This window comes from Sitophilus oryzae, unplaced genomic scaffold (assembly GCF_002938485.1).
Source record: "Sitophilus oryzae breed Bouriz unplaced genomic scaffold, Soryzae_2.0 scaffold_402_pilon_pilon, whole genome shotgun sequence".
NCBI lineage: Eukaryota > Metazoa > Arthropoda > Insecta > Coleoptera > Curculionidae > Sitophilus > Sitophilus oryzae.
Window position 1 is genome coordinate 1,928,315 of NW_022146977.1, and position 17,719 is coordinate 1,946,033.

At 30.7% G+C, this 17,719-nt stretch overlaps 1 long non-coding RNA gene across 1 annotated transcript; it reads right to left on the minus strand.

Annotated features, from left to right (window-relative positions):
* Positions 1-12,748: 12,748 nt before the first annotated feature.
* On the minus strand, positions 12,749-16,687 carry LOC115885595. Its single transcript, XR_004050766.1, has 3 exons — positions 16,465-16,687; positions 15,522-15,813; positions 12,749-13,032 (listed from the first exon to the last, which is right to left on the minus strand). It is a non-coding gene; the product is annotated as an uncharacterized LOC115885595 (long non-coding RNA).
* Between the last annotated feature and the right edge of the window lie 1,032 nt (positions 16,688-17,719).

Below are 17,719 nucleotides of genomic sequence, written 5' to 3' on the forward strand. Positions count from 1 at the left end.
GTATAGCCTTATATTTAACTACAGTAACCATTGTATGTTAAACCAAATTGAAATTTGACCCGAAAAGTTATACAGGGTGAGACAAAATGAATATGGAACATTAGCACAAATTAACTACAACAGATGCGAAAGAACACCGAATTACGCGTTCAGGTTTCTCAGAAAGAGTTCGTAGACAATCCGCATCAATGTATAGTTTGGGTGAAAATACTCTGCACCAATATGTTATCGAGGCATATAATCTCACAGTAATTTAATAGATTGCTCGTCATATTATATCAGTTCGTAGGAGATTAGGAAAAAAAAGATATTTATAGTATAAAAAATTAATTTATTTAACAAAATTTAATTAAAGATGTGACAAAATAGTTACTTTTCTATTGGTTCTATCGGACTTTTTTCGACTATATAAATCTTTATTTTTTTAATAAATAATTTAATGATGTAAATAAGAGGAAATTTCTCACATGGGTGGTCAAATTCTATAGTTTTCATTATATCAAACAGCCTCTGAATGTTTTCTTCAGTGCAAAACTCATCAAAATTTAATATAAATAATTTTTCCATTTCCAGTAAATAAAATGAACAAATTTTTCCACTTTCATGATCAAAGGCTTTTAAATGGGTAAATAATTTCGAGTTATCGAGAGATTCGGATTCTTTTGCAAATTTTAGACAAATATCACATTGATGTATTTGAAGAACCTTTTAATTGATGTAGTCAAACATAATTGAAGGCATTTTGAGTTGAAAACATTTCTCAGAGGCTGTTTGATATAATGAAAACTATAGAATTTGACCACCCATGTGAGAAATTTCCTCTTATTTACATCATTAAATTATTTATTAGATTGAAAATATTTGATGTATTAAGTTTACAAAAGTTTACAAATAAAGATTTATATAGTCGAAAAAAGTCCGATAGAACCAATAGAAAGGTACTATTTTGTCACATTTTTAATTAAATTTTGTTAAATAAATTAATTTTTTAAACTATAAATATCTTTTTTTTCCTTATAAATAAACACATTTGTATCCCATTTTAAATAAGATATACAAATTACCAAAACTTAGAAATAACAGTTCAAAAGTTCAACAAAAATCCTACGCCCGTTTTTAAAAAGAAACATATAACCACGCACTATGTCATTCCAGCAAGCGAATACGACACAGCATAGGTTTCCGGACTAAACGACTGGTGTATTTACACCACTCAATAGGCGTGTGGGGTTTACCGAGCGGTTTCCGATGCAGTCGCTTTCTTTCGGATCTGTTATAGGTAATTTGTGACATTAGTCACTTTTAAAAATAAGTTACTCTTTTATTTTAAGTAGAACACCCAGTATATTTTTCCGGTATTCTATGGGGAATTTATATATGTTTAAAATATTATTAAGGCTGCCTATCCGTCAGACAAAGATTTTCCTAGATATTTTAATTTTTATGATTTTGCGTCAGTATAGATCTTTATTATTTGAAAAAATAATAAAATGGCTCTGCAACCTTTTGTTAATTTAACAAAAATGAAAGATTGTAGAATAAAATACTCAACGGTAATAAAAAGATACACGTTTAAAACATATTTTAATTATTACAGAATTAAAACTAGTTATAAAAATATAATTATGTGACAAAAACCAAACCAAACCAAACTACTACGTATTTTTGAAATCAAAATAGGTTCATTGGACACAATTTACCTCTATAAAAAATATTCACAAAATAAACAAAATGATCTCTGAATTAAAGATCGATAAAAATAAATCTTATAAAGAACTGTCAAAAGCGAAAAAAAAGTTATAGACCGGAATATGAACATTATTAGAATAAAAAGAAAAGATGATTGTCCATGGATAAATCAAAATATTATAAAAGAAATAAGAAAGAGAAATAAACTTTATAAGAAACATCGAAAACACCCAAATAACGAACTTCTAAAAATAAGATATATTGAACAAAAACAATATACATTAGCCCTTATTTTTATGAGGAAAAATGAAGGACAAACAATATTTCAAAAGGAAATTTAATTAAAATAAAAATGACAACAAAAAAACTTGGGAATTCATTAATCCAAGCAAACACACACCAATAAAAATGTCAATACTATTAAAGAAATTACCAAAAATGATGGAATAAATAGTACTGATCCAAAAATTATATAGCAAATGAATTAAATAAAACTATTTTACTACAGTAGGGCAAATATTAAAAAGCTGAAGAACAAATATTAAAAAGCAAAGGAATACCTAAAACAACAACTAACTAAGGAAACTTACGACAAATGCTACATTAAAATTAAACACATAAAAGAAGAAGAAATGGAACAAATTAGTAATGAACTAAAACGAAACAAAGTACCAGAATTTGATAAAATAACAAATATTATACTCACACACACACAAAGATAACAAGAAAACTTTAATACCAATACTCCTAAAACTAACAAATGACATATTAAATTCAGAAATATACCCACAATACCTAAAACAATCCACAATAATCCCTATATACAAAAAAGGCAAAAAGAACGAAACACAAAATTATAGACCAATTACTTTATCAAGCACCGAACAAAATAATAGAAAAATGTTTACACAATAGAATGACAGAACACGCAACACAAAATAAAATAATAAATGCAGCACAATATGCTTTCCAGAAAAAGTCAGGCACAGCTCGGCTGTATATGACTTGATTGAAAACGTTACAGTATTTTTTGATATGAAAAGAGCATTCGATACAGTCAGTAAAGAAAAACTCTTAGAGAAACTCATTTCATACGGATTTGAAAATTACATCAACCTAGTAAAAAGTTATTTGAATAACAGAATCCAGAAAATAAAAATCGGCGACATAGAAAGCAACAGTAGCATAGCTCCATATTGCCTACCACAAGGTGGCAACTTGCCACCACTACTATACATTCTATATGTATACATACGATTTATTTGAACAAAATTTTTTTGGTTAGGTTAGGTAGTGATAAAAAGATTATAACAAATTACAAGTGAACCTAAATAATGATCTAAAGAAATCTGAAATGTGGTGCTTCAACAATTCGCTAACTATAAATGAATCCAAAACAGAATTTATAAGATTTTAATATAAAAAAGCAAACAAAAGACTTAAATAACTCTGAACGAGCAAAAAATAAAAGAAACATCTGAAGTTAATTACCTCGGCATTAAAATTCATAACAATTTAAAATGGGACACACATATAAATAGAGTTTAAAAAAAGAAAACGCCAGAACAATCGCCACACTCCCAAAACTTAGAAACGTAATACCACCAAATATGAAGATACCAATATATCATGCATTATATTTTCATCAAGGAATATATATTTAATTAATACGTGGAATAATACAACAGAAAAAAACTTAAACATGCTACAAAGACAACAAAATAAAATACTAAAAATAATATTTAACCTAGATAAACTAACACCAACAGAAGAAGTATACCAAAAAATAAAAGAACTAAACATCAGACAATTAATAAAAACAAATATTTACTTAAAAAAAACAAACAAAGACACACTTACGAAACTAGAAGAAAATCAGACATCAGAACAGCCAAGAGAACTCAAATAAAACTTTCACAAAAACTAACAACAGAAACTACCACAATATACTAATATGTTACCAAAAGAATTAACACAATTAAATTATAAAAATTTTAAGAAAAAAAACTAAAAACATGATATTTGAGAACAGCGTATAAACGTAGACGACATAGACAAATTTATTGAAAAAAAGAACAATGCCTTCGGTACTAATTTATATGATTTTCTCAACATATCTAAAATATAAAAATATACGATTTATTGTTTCCACACCACAAAGCGTAATATGTAGTATAAGGGTAGTATTAAGCCATAAAAAATATTATAAAAAAATCTTAATATCAATCCAATATGCTCAAAATTCAACCTTCACCATATTGTCAAGATTTTATTTTGGCATAACAGGAAACAAGAAATTACAGTAAATTAAGAAAAGAATAATCATAAATATACCTAAGAAATATACCAATATCGTATACATAATATATCAATATACCAAATACAGGGTGAGTCAACGATAGAGTAAAGTCCATTATCTCATTTGTTTCGTGGTTTACAAAACAATATTAAATATAAAAGTTATAGGGAAGGTTAAGATACACATTTTAAAATTATTATAGACTATACAAGGTGCTTCAAAAAAGTGTGGCAAATATAATATATATGATTTTTTTTAAATGCAACACCCTATTTTTAGATTCTGATATGAGATTTTTTTAAATTTATTTTAGAAAAAAAAACGTTTAGTTTTTATAGTGTTCCTGTGATTTTTTTTGTAAGAATGTATGGTTTAATTTTGCTTGTATCTTTTCAAACATTTACTTATTTGTAGTTCATATTATTTATATTTTTAGTATTAAACATGCAGAAGTAAAATTCAACGTTGGAAAAATAATTTGTGTCTTATTTTGTGCCATAGAATATTTTTTTTGTATTTAAAGTCTTTATGGACAATAATATCAAACATTTCAAATTGTATTGCATGGATTTGCGTTATGGATTGCGTATTACAAAAAAAAATAAGATGTTAGTTACAAAATATTTTTACTGCATTTTTAAAACCTTTGAAAAAATAACAGGCAAAAGAAAATACATAATTCCTATATTTCGACATATAAATTTATTGCTCTATACACACACGATCTATTAAAATTATTATAGTGGTTAGAGTGTCGCAACTTACTGTATATTTCCTGTGATACCAGACTTTACAATGGTCTGCTACTTTTGTGTCGTCCATTATCAACTCTATAGGTATCTTTGATTTTTCCCTGTTTTAATGTATATTTCCAAAAAAAAATTATCTAAAATGAAAAGAAAAATATCAATAAATAATATATTAGAGAAACCAGAGAGTTTTTAGGAGATACAAGATAAGTTAACGAAATGTTTACCAATTTTTTTTAAGTCCATCGCTTCACAACTGCCTCCCATCATCAAATTCTTGCAAGAAGGAACACCCAACATAGTTTTAACCTGAAATATTAATAAACAATATAAAATCTTTAGAAAAAATAACAATAAGAGATTAAAAAATAATATAAAGTAATAATTGTTGTTCTCACCGTAGCGAGTAGCTATTTCAAAAACTAAAATAATTTGGCAGCTGCTACTAATATCTTAAAATTTTATCTTCTACTCCTATCCATGCCCATATATTTCTTTTTCCATTTTCCAAGATTTTCTTGACATTATGGCGAAGGAAGATATAATTGGATTCAGATTTCCGATAAATATTCCCTAGAAATTTGATACAAAAAAAAGTATTAGTATTGATATAATGACTATAAAAATACAAATATAATTATAAACTAGAATTTTGTATTATAATAATAAATATTATGGTTTACCAAAATAAAATTCACAAATTTGCCACATATTTATACGTTTTTTTTTTATAAAATTTCTTACTTAGATATCCAATATATTTTATTTGTACACTTCAGTTTCGGTGCAGATGATTTTATCTAAAAAATAAAAAAAAAACATATTTAAAAACCTAGAAAATTATGAAGCTGTAAGAAGATACTTTCTTACCTGTAGCAAAGGTACCATGCTGTAATTTTTCTGGCCCATCTGTGGTACGTCCTTCTTGACAGGTATCCTGCCTATTGCCACTTGAGGATTTGAGTTTTGAGGGTCTTTTGTCGTATCCACTCTATTCATTTATGGTCTCTCTTGGTCATTCCCAGCATATTTCGTCCCATTGAGCGTTGTGCGACCTACAGTTTCCTTATAATGTCCGTTTTAACTGTTCAGGTTTCGCCTGTTTATGCCATGACTGGTAGCACACATTGGTCGAATGTTTTCTTCTTTAGATAAAGTGGTTTTCTGGATTTGAATATGATTGAGTTTCTTCCATAAGTACTCCATGCTAACTTAATTCTTCTGTTGGTTTCTGGTGGTAGAGATATCCCGAGCTCTGAATTAGTTGTCCCAAATATATTTAATCTTCTACTATTTCTAGTGTTGTGCTATTTATTAGAACGTCTTTTCTGTCTACTAGTTCGTTGTACATTACTTTAGTTTTTGCTTGTAGAAGATACATTAATTTTGAGACCTACTTTACTGCTGGCTGTATTTAGTTCGTTAATTTGGGCTTGTAGTTCTTCAGGACTATTGGCAATTAGGACTATGTTATCAGCGAATCTTAGATTGTTAAGATATTCCCCTTCTATTTTTAATCCTTTATTGGTCTAGTCCAATTGACGGAAGATTTCTTCTAGTGTTGCTGTAAACAGTTTTGGGGATATCGCGTCCCCCTGTCTTACCTGCAGTATATATCGCTATATGTTTTTTACACTCAATATTTTTTTTCACACTCAAAGTCTGTCTGATATCTTCACAGCACTCAACACTACCCTCCCAAAAATTCCACATATAGCGCCCTGAAAAAAAGGATATGCAACAACCAATCCACAATACCTACAGTGCAGCTCATACAGAGAACGTTAGCCCCTGAAGAGCTTGGAGCTGAATAAATTGAAACACTGAACATGAGCCAATGTGAACATGTAAGACATTCAGACGACCTTAACGATATCTACTCAAAATGACCCTGCTGTGGTTTCTTGGAGACTCATACAAAGACTGATAGTACTAGAGCATCTTGAACCAGTGCTGTAAAAAAATAGGAGCAACAAAAGAGTATCATATACATAGAAATTGTTTAGACTTCAATTTGGCTTCGACATGGCTCTCTAACCTGTTGCATACAGCTTCAAACAAAGTAGATGTTCAATCAACGTAAATCTATAAGATACAAGAAGAACCATACAATAATTTTCTGAAGGCGTTGAATCAAGTAGGCTGCAGTAGTTCCTAGGAAGCCTCGTACTTATGGATCATTATATTCCCATTCTTGCTTCAAACGTAGTAGAACTTCAACCCATGTGAACCTATGAAACACAAGAACCCCACAAAAATATTCTGCAGGCATCGACTCAAACTGGCTGCTGTGGTTCCCTCTTAGGCTCATACCAATACCTGTAAAAAATAGTGACAAAAAAAGACTACCATATACATAGAGATTGTGTAGACCTCAATTTGGCACCGCCATGACTCTGACTTGTTGTATACAGCTTCAAACAAAATATATCTTCATCCAGCGCGAACCTATAAGACACAAAAACCCTACAAAAATCATCTGAAGATGTCGACTCAAACTGGAAGCTCATAGTGGCTCTATCAGTCTTTGTAGAGCGCCAAGACCTACTGTTGTAAGAAAATAAACCAGACTTAGATAATATGACCCTGTTAAGTTTTGGACCTCAAAAATTTCAACTTCAACTAATGATGATCTCCAAAAGACCTAAAAATTTCTGCTGCACTGCTAAAAAACTCGATTCCTTTTTTCTAGGCCCTAGAATCATACCTGAGCTTCAAATGAAAATACAAAAACAAGTTTAAAACGTTTAGACTATTTGTAGTGAAAATTTAGTTATTGGCATGCGTTTACTCTAAAGTAGTAATAAGTAAAAGAAAGTGAGTTAAAAAATTAGGAAGTTATAAAGAGTTACCTACACCTACACGTTTAATTTAAGAAAATAAAAATATCTGTTAGACATTCTCCAGATTTCAATTTGATTAAGATAATATGAAGATTGATATTAATTATAGTTAATATAAGTTCTTTTTTTGAAATAGTTTAAATCAGAGAGAATCTAATCCCAAATAACGTTAAAAAGAAAACACTAAAACAATAAAAGAACCTTGGAATCCTCATTATCTTAGCATCTTCGATTCAACATTACAGAGGCTAGAATAGGATGATTATTCTATTAAATTTAGTTTAAAATTACAGAAAATACTAATATTAATAGTGACCTAGAAAGTCATAAAAATCTCTACTACACAACTTAAAAAACTTGGTTCCTCTTTTCTGGGGCCTAGAATTATATTTGAACTTGAATTGAAAATATAAAATAAATTTAGAAAATGTAGACTATTTGTATTAAACATTTAGTCATCGAAAATTGACATGCGTTTACTCTAAAATAGTAATAATTAAATAAAAGTGAGTTAAAAAATTAAGAAGTTAAAAAAATTACCTACACCCTACAGTTAGAGGTTTTTGTAGATTTTAATTTAACTTAGAAAATATGAACAGAGCTATAAGAACATCAAATACATCCTTAAGAAAAAACGATAGACATAACAACCCAATAAAAAGACCGATAGACATAACAACCCAATGGACCTCTGCTGCTTTCGAGAGGAAAGCATGTTCTTTGCTTCTGTGAGGAGCCTCCACAGAGGACGTTAGCCCCTGCGGATCTCAACCCAACGTGCTTCTGTGAGGACGCTCATACGGGGGACTTTAGCCCCGGTAGAGGTCGACTCCACACTCTGCTTCGCTTCTATGAGGGGCCCCACAGGTGACTTTAGCTCCTGCAGGACCGCGCTCACGCCATCTCCGGGAAAATAATCGAACAACCAAATAAACCAGGAAAAAATTTAAAAAAAACTTACGTTTTTTGCAGAGCGCTCCCCACGATTTGCATTCCATGTACAAAAAATATACGCTCACTAACCTGAAACAACAGAAAAAATACGTTAGTTGAAAATAATAAAAAAAGAAATAAATCTTATAACATACCTGATTTTATCTCATTCCATGCTCTCCATCCTACTGTCCTTTTCCAGAAAATCTTCGTTCCAGACCTGCACCAATCGTCGTGCCTCCTCAGAAACAGCCTTAAGGACAAGAGTACCTTAAGGCAACAGTTAGTGAAGAAGGTACTACGACTGAGACCTTGCACATCGGACATCTCAAGGCCACAAAAATTATAGATTTACTACTATAGGTAACAAGAAAGATTTAAGGTGTCTTTAACGCGATAAATCTGTACAGAGAACTATAGAGATTGAATAATAATAAATGAGAAAAATATGAGTTAATGTTAATTTCAACGAGAATTTACTTTACTCGAAAATACAATTAATAATGTACAAAATGCATTATTTTAAAATTATCAAATTTAAGTTTTATTATATTAAAAATGAACAAAATTAAAAATATTTTGAATGGTTTTAGTATAAACGTACAAGTTTATTAAGAAACATGATACCTTCACACCTTTTTTTAAATGTAAATGCAATTAGAGAATAATTAAAAAATAGTAAAATGATGATAGAAAAAGTTATATTTAATCCTATGACAATGCCCTACAGAAAACTGTTACAGAGACTGGAATAGAGTGATTATTGTTTGGAATTTAGTTCAAAATTACAGAAAATAAAAATTATGTCCTCTAGAATTTTTTGAAAAGAACCTAATCCCAATTAACGCTAAAACGAGAACACTAAAACAATGGAAGACTTGGAATCTCCATTGCCTTAGCACTCTCGATTCAACATTACAGAGACTAGAATAGTAGAGTTATTAAATTTAGTTTAAAATTACAGAAAATAAAAATGATATCCTTTAGGATTTTTAGGAAGAATCTAATCCCAAATAACACTAAACAGAAAACACCAAAATAAGAAAGGCTGTGAACCTAAATTACCTTGGCACTCCCCATTCAACACTACCGAGACTATAGATAAAAATATAAAAAAGAGTAATTTTTGTTATAAAAATACTTGAAAAAAAGAAAATAGTTAATTGAAGATTCGATTTCCTGGCACACATTTCATTAAACTTTAAGCAAAAAAATGTTTTTCAATATTAAATTAAACATAACAGAGTAAAAGTTAAATTGGGTTTAAATTATTTTGAGAAATAGACACCTCGAAAAAATTAAAGATATTATTTCTTGTGATTTTTACAAACGACAAGAGATACAAAGGATTATATATGATTCGAATCAAAGAAAGTATGAACGCAAAAAAAAATTTTGTCACCTTAAAATGCTGTGAAAAGCCTTAGAACAGTCCCAGAACCACGAACCGACGCGACCGTTATAATTATGCTTTAGAAATGGTCCTTCTAAATTTCCTCTTCATCTGCATAGGTACTGAAACAACGATAAAAAAAAAGATCAGTAAAGATGCCCAAGTCTAGAAAGTCCAAATAAATTCAACTCACCTCCATTCCACATTCTTTCACTGGCGATTCCTGCCACACGGCGTAAAAAGCAGTGTCGTCACACCGCGGGAGCAGAAGGACGCCCCTGGTCCCTCGGGAACTACGGACGGTCCCTGGGGAATCCCATTTAACGCGTCATCAGGATCGACAGAACCTGGAATTACTTTTTAGCAGCAGGACATCTAAAAACACAGACCGACTAAATTCACAAATAACACGCGCTGCGTACACGATCATAGTTCTAGAAAGATAGAAATATTTCTGAATTAGATTTATGGAAAAGAACTAGACAGGTGTGTGTTCAGACTTACCTCACTATCACTAACACTAGGCTGAATATGCTGGACTACGGCCCATCCCATCATTCCGATTAGACGTCAAGAAGTATGTCCCTCCCCCTCAGTGTTGGCTATCCATCCAGGGTAAATTTTATATTTTGAAAGAGCTCTACCGCTTTGACATGAGATTATTAGAAAAATTAGTTTAGATAAGATAGAGAGTTGTGCTCAAAAATATAGTTTAGATACAGCGATAGAGCAGAGAAAAATTTGATGGGGCAGAGCAAAATTTAAAAAAGAAATGGTCCCTTATTCCAATCTCTTACAACAGTGAAAAGAAAACCCTAAAATAACGCCAGACTGGAACCGGCACTACTTTAGCATTATCAATTCATTCATCTCAAAGACCAGTAAACTAAATAAAAATTATTATAAGTTTGATTTGAAAAATTTAGAGAATAAAACAGTTTAAATCAGAATGAATTTACTTAATTTATACGTGAATGGGAATACTAAAACAAGAAGGCTGTTACTCTTCGATCGTAATTGTATCATCCATTCACAAGAGACCATGTAAAAAAGATTATTTTAAACAAAAATTATGTTTTTTATTTTAGTTTTTAAGAGAGAGAATCTATTATAATCCCATTAACGCCAGAAAGAAGACCTAAAACAAGGAAGGTTGTAAACCTCCATTGCCGTAGCAACCTCGATCCAACATCACTGAGACTAGATAGCATATTTTAAATTTGTAGAAAGAATATAGTCTCAAATAACACTAAACAGGAAACGCTAAAACAAGAAAGGCTGTGAACTCAATTTTTATGAGAGAGAATCTAATCCCAAATAACGCTAAAAAGAAAACACTAGAACAATGGAAGACTTGGAATCTCCACTGCCTTAGCACTCTCGATTCAACATTACAGAGACTAGAATAGGGTGATTAAATTTAGTTTAAAATTACAAAAAGTAAAAATTATATTCTTCAAAATTTTTAGTGCGAACCTAATCCCAAACAACGTTAAAAAGAAAACACTAGAACAACGAAAGACTTGAAATCTCCATTGCCTTAGCACCCTCGATTCAACGTTAGAGACCAGACTAGCACTAAACAGTAAAATAAGAAAAGATGTGTACCTCCATTACCTTAGCACTCTCCATTCAGCACTACCGAGACTTGATAAAAATAAAAAACACGAATTTTTGTTACAATAATACTTAGCAAAATGAGTGGTTTATTGAAGATCCGATTTCCTGGCACATATGCCGTTAAAGTTTTAGAAAAAATAGGTTTTAACGGTCATAACTCCAAGAAATAGAACCTGCATAAACCGTTTAAATGGACAGACCAAAACACCGGAGAGACCCAAAGGCACGGCGGGTGATGTTCCAGTCAATTCGAACCTTTACGGAATCTTGGCCAAGCCTCGACCCTCCGATACCAGCTTGATCCTCCATTCCTGAGGACATTTGTTCCTTGGAACCCTGGCCAGACCAAAAATCACCGGGCTACAGGGCGACCCACCTCAAAAAGAATCAGATTAAGAATTTGACGGTGTCGTCGAGAAAAACCATTCGACAACGGTTTGATATTTTTCGAGTAACGAGGCAACCCGGAAAACAAGTTTATATGCCTGCGTTTTTCAGTTTGAAGAGGAGAAGGAAAAATATAAAGACTTTCACTAGTAAAAGCTTTATATTGGTGGTTAATTAGCAAGGCGACATCGGAGGCTGAGAATAACCACATAGTTTTATGACGTTCCGATCGGACAATTTAACGTAACGTCTTCTGCCAGATTCCCCACACTCAAGGACCAGCGTTTACCTGCCCTTTCCGGTCCAAGAGTGCCAGATGATCCCAACCCACTGCGCCCCTTTGCAAGCCTCCTAGTCCTCTAATTGAGCTGAGCCCCACTCCCCAGACACCCTTTACGTTTAGGACAACAACCCGGCCCCATGGGATAGCCTGCATAGCATGATATAAGCTTACGCCCGGTAATGGAGCGGTCGAATAACATACCCACTAGCAGCTACAACGCAACGAGCACCTGGGAACCCCGGCCTGTTACCGGGGCTGTAATAATATGCGAACGAATCCAGGGCGAAACAGTCCCAGGCCTCCGAGACTGGCCCCTCGCGACAGTCCCCACAGCCCACAGATTGCATCGCAACCACCCCGCAACGCTGCTTTTTTGTGTCTATCGATTTTAGAAAAATACGAGCACTAAGAAGTACTCGTATTTATTATATTAAAATACTAGCACTAAAAAGTACTGGCATTTAGTAGATACTTCATGTGGAAGATTCTGTTAAAGTGACATTTATTTAATTTAATTATACTTTCAAATATATAGAGATGAAAATCTCTGTTTTCATGGATAAAAGTCTATAAACATTTCTTATAGAGTTTTATTTGCTTTAGAGAAAAAGAGTGACACTTGTGATATTGAACCCAGACTATGTAAAACGACGGATTAATCTAACACGAACTCAGCGGTCATGTCTTTAGAGCCTGATAGTAGAGACATTAAACCGCACGCTTACTAGCTGGGAGCGTTGATGGATTTTCACGTGATAGCATTCCATGAGCCGTCTGCATGGGTAAAGTAAGTGTAGTTTGGTAATTACAATTGTGTGTCCCCATTCGATTGCGATCTGAAAAAAGAAAAAAAACTTACAAAAAGACCCCAAACAACCCTCTGGCTTTTAATAATATGTAATCTTGAATAATAATCAACCACTGTAGTTATTGAAAGTTAAAATAAAAAATATATGTAAAACTAAAAATTTAAAATAAATATACAGGGTATGCCAATATTCGCGCTTCAATAAAATAAAACACCTCAGTTATACAGGGCGTTAAAGAGTGTAGGTCTTATTAACTTTTAACTGCTCTATGTGACAGAGAAAAAATGTTTATAGAGAAAAAAGTTTCCAAATTGACTGATATATCATTAGAAAAATATTTATTTACAAATTGGTTGTAGAAAAAAAATATAGTAAAATATTATAAGTTAAGTGGCTGCGTGAACCCCCTGTATACTGTATACAACCAAATAATTATTCTCAATTTAAAAAAAAATTGTATTTAACTATATTCTAATGTGATTTGACTATAAAAAAATTAACTTTTTATAGTGTGAGCTGTTTTTGAAAAAGTAGGTAAATAATATTGCAATTTTGGTTGAGACAAAATTTATATAAATAATTTCAAAAATAAATATAAGTAAGCCAAAAAGAAAGAAGTATAAAAAATTTAAAATTACAATAAAGTAGCACTATTTTAAAAAAATCCTATGAAATTATATCAATGAAATCAGCTAATATTTTTTCTTAAAAATGTATATACAAATATTATAAAAAAAATAATACATATCCACATATTTCTGCAGAGATTAGTAGTGAATACGAAAAATTAATAAAACACCAGTAAAATATTTCAAAATCTTTGTGTGATCTGTTTTTGAAAAAGGGAGTGAATAATATCTGTTGTGATTTTGGTTCACCCTGTATACCTATGATCCTCTATGAATGCTCAGAAAAATTGTTACCAAGAAATTTAAATAACTATTTAATAAAAAATTATTTAAAAAATATACCTATTATTATGTAGATGTCATTAAGAAATAGAATAATAAAAATAAAATTACAATAAAGTAGCCTGGAAAGTAGCATTATTTTAGGAAAATCTAATGAAATTATATCATTGAAAACAACTAATTTTTTCTCTTAAAAATTTCTATACCAAATGTCCAAAAAAGAAAACAAAAATATATAAAATATATTTCTGTAGAAATTAGTAATGGACGAAGAAACAGTAAAATATCATTAAACATATGAAAATCTTAGTGTGTCTGTTTTTGAAAGAGTAGGTGAATAATATTGTAATTTTAGTTCACCCTATATATCTATAGGTACCTACTAAAAAAAAATTTACCAAGAAATTTCAATAGCTATTTAATAAAAAAGTATTTAAAAAATAAATATAGATAGATAAAACAGATAAAAGTCATAGAGACAGAGTATAACAGAGTATAAATAAAATATTACAATAAAGTACCATTGTTAAAAAAAAAACACCTGTTAACATTCCTTAAAAATTTCTTCGCAAATATTAACAAAAAAATAAAAATATATACATATTTCTGTAGAGATTAGTATAGTGTGTGAAAAGTTAATAAAATATCAGTAAACTATTTGAAAATCTTGGCAGAAGCAACAAATAGATATAATAGTTTATCAACCCCAAGCACATATTATAGTCTCTAGGAAATAAATAAAATCAATAATTTAGCAAGCAAAATTTACTAGCTTCCGAAAAACTATTAATAACAATAAACTACCTACCTATATTAATTTTCTAAATGTTATTTTGTTTAAATGCATCTTTTGTAAAAAAACATCTAACCAGTGCTTTTATAAAATGAATACAAATATATTTAGAAAAAAATAATCAGTGCACAATTAATAACATAGACTATAGAGAAATATTTCACAAACTTACAAAACAAGGAACCAGTATTTTAATTTTTAGGGTTTAGATCAGTTTCAAGAAAAAAATCAGCTGATTATCAATATAAATTTCACTAGTTATTCTTCATTAAATATTTTACTAATTAAAGCAGTTACAGGCAGATGCAATTATGTGTTTTACAGCTTTCTAAACTTTATTTAGATTATTTTATAAAAGATATGTAATACATAAGTATTCCCCTATTATATAATATCTTTAAGAAAAACCATATCAAATGCACCACTATAAAATATTCTTCATAAAATTCAGTGATTATTATATATTCACTTATTTCTAAAATTAATTAAGCTTTTATTTCTAAAATATATCTCAGACTTAGAAAAGGTATCTAAGTCTAAAAATTATTTATTTTAATACATAGATATCCTGGACAACCATAAAATAAATAAATTTAGGAAACTGTCAATCCACAACAAATTACATCTTTTTATAGCAAGCAGAAATTATAAAAAAGGCAAAACTTTTATACACTGCCCGATAAAATTTCGACCAATCGGAAAAGAAATGACGTTACATTCAGCCAATAGAATTGCTTTCAAGCCAGCCGCTTTAAGAACGTCCGATTTGTCGAAAAATATCAGGAAATTCATAGGAAAATGGTCGTACTTACCATCTCTCGAGTCCAGCTGGGCCCTACCCGCGATTGTACCGAGCAAAATGTGTAAAGGCGCACATTCACTCCCGCAGTGCAGCACGTCTGGATACAGCGCCCGAGCTCAGGTACGACCTGCGCTATATGACGTGTCCAGACCCATACCGATCCTTGGTCCATTCCATCCAAAGGCAGCCTGGTTTCTTTGCAACTTGAAGATCTGTGTTGATGTGTTGATATTCGTCATCTCCTTCTTCACTGGCAGCGTGGTCCTTGGATATCCGTAACCCTGGATAATTTCTGACATAATCTGAAACAAGACAAAATATCTTTTATTTACATAGTTCATATGTTAATAATTTTCTATATACAGAATTTCAAATAGATTATCTAATTCTATACTATACAGGGTCCGGCAAGCATATTTGTAAACAACGTCCATGATCGCGATTCGGTTCTAGGCCTAAGTACTAATTATTACCTTATATCCTTGTTTATATTAAGTTTCTAAATGTTATTTAGTATAAATATAGGCAGATGTAATTTCTGAGGTTCCTAAACTCTATTTAGATTATTTTATAAAAGATTTATTACATAAGTATTCTTCTGTTATATAATATCTTTAAGAAAAACCATATCAAGTGCACTACTATTAGAAATATTCTTCAGAAAACTGATTGACTATAATTTATTCACTCATTTAAGGTTTTTATTTCTAAAATACTATACTCATCAAACTATTTAAGTCTGAAAATGATTTATTTTGATACAGTCAACCATAAAAAAGAACTATTTATAGCAACAGAAAGTATAAAAAAGCAAACAGAAAGACACGGAAAGTTTAACAAAATAAAGGTGGCTTTGACTTTTTTTGTTGGTCTTGCGCTTCTACCGGGCGCCTTCAGATGGTCGGATTTTTCGAAAAATTTCGGGAAATTCGAAGGAAAATGGTCGAACTTACCCTTTCCAAGAGTCCAGCTCTGCACTACACATGATTTCCGAGCACAATATACAGGAAAAAGGCACTTTCCTTAAAAATTCTGGAGAGCCAACCGACAAAGATCTTACATCGTCAACGGTCCGTCTAGAAATGACGTAAATCGACCGAAACGACCAATGATATTGAGTTTTGGCGCTCGGTTTCTGATTTTTGACGCTAGAGCGAGCGCCAAATCGCGCTTTTCTTCTGTTTTACCGATGAAAAACTATGTAATTTTATGACCTAAATTTCAAGTTTAAATGAAAATTTAGCAATATAACGCTACATTGGAGACAAAACTACTACCAGGGAAATGTAGCTACGTGTTTTCTGAATAAAATGACATCAAACAATAAACGAATAAAGCCAAATTCACATAGATATCGCATTTTAATTACTCTAATGTCCCTAATTGTTAATATCATAAAAAATAGATTTTTTGCCTTAAAAACGATTTTAAAGCTTTAAAATAGTTAAGGAATTATATATTATCATTAAATATAGTTAACTAAGCAGTTTCAGATCTATTAAACCCATATAAATTAAAATAAAATTCAAAAATATGGTGGCGGTTCGGTAGCCTTCAGATTCTTCAATTAATATAACTTTGTTGTTCGATATTTTCCGAAATAATGTAATATTTAGTTAAATAGAGACTTATTACATCTATAAATTATAAAACAAGGCAGTTATACCCCTATTTATAACTTCTACAAGACATTTTCTTAGTCAATGTAGTGGCCAAGCTTTTTTGCTTTTATTTCACCTATTTTGCTATGAAATCAATAAAAAACTTCATTTAACATGATTCTGTGCTGTACAAATTATGTATTTGTAGTTTTTGTCAATTTCTCCAAAACAAGAATATATAACTCCTACAAGATAAGTATTTACTTTTTTTTCACTAATTTTCCCTTAAAATCAATGAAAAAAACACATTTAACAAGATTCTGTGTCCTATTAATTATGTTTTTGTAGATTTTTAACAATTTCCAACCCCCAAAACAACACAAGAGTAAAGAAGAATTTGTTGCCTCTTCGATACAAAATTTGTTCGATGAAAGCTTCGAGCACTATGTGTAAACAAGATGTTTTCCACATATAGTCTAAAAAAAATACGTATTTTTAAGAAAAAAAGCTCATATAAACATAGGGTCGTCTAAAGTGCTCCCTGTTTGATCTTCAAGGTGTTAAAATTTGTCACATACATACACCCAATAATTAAAATTTACATTTT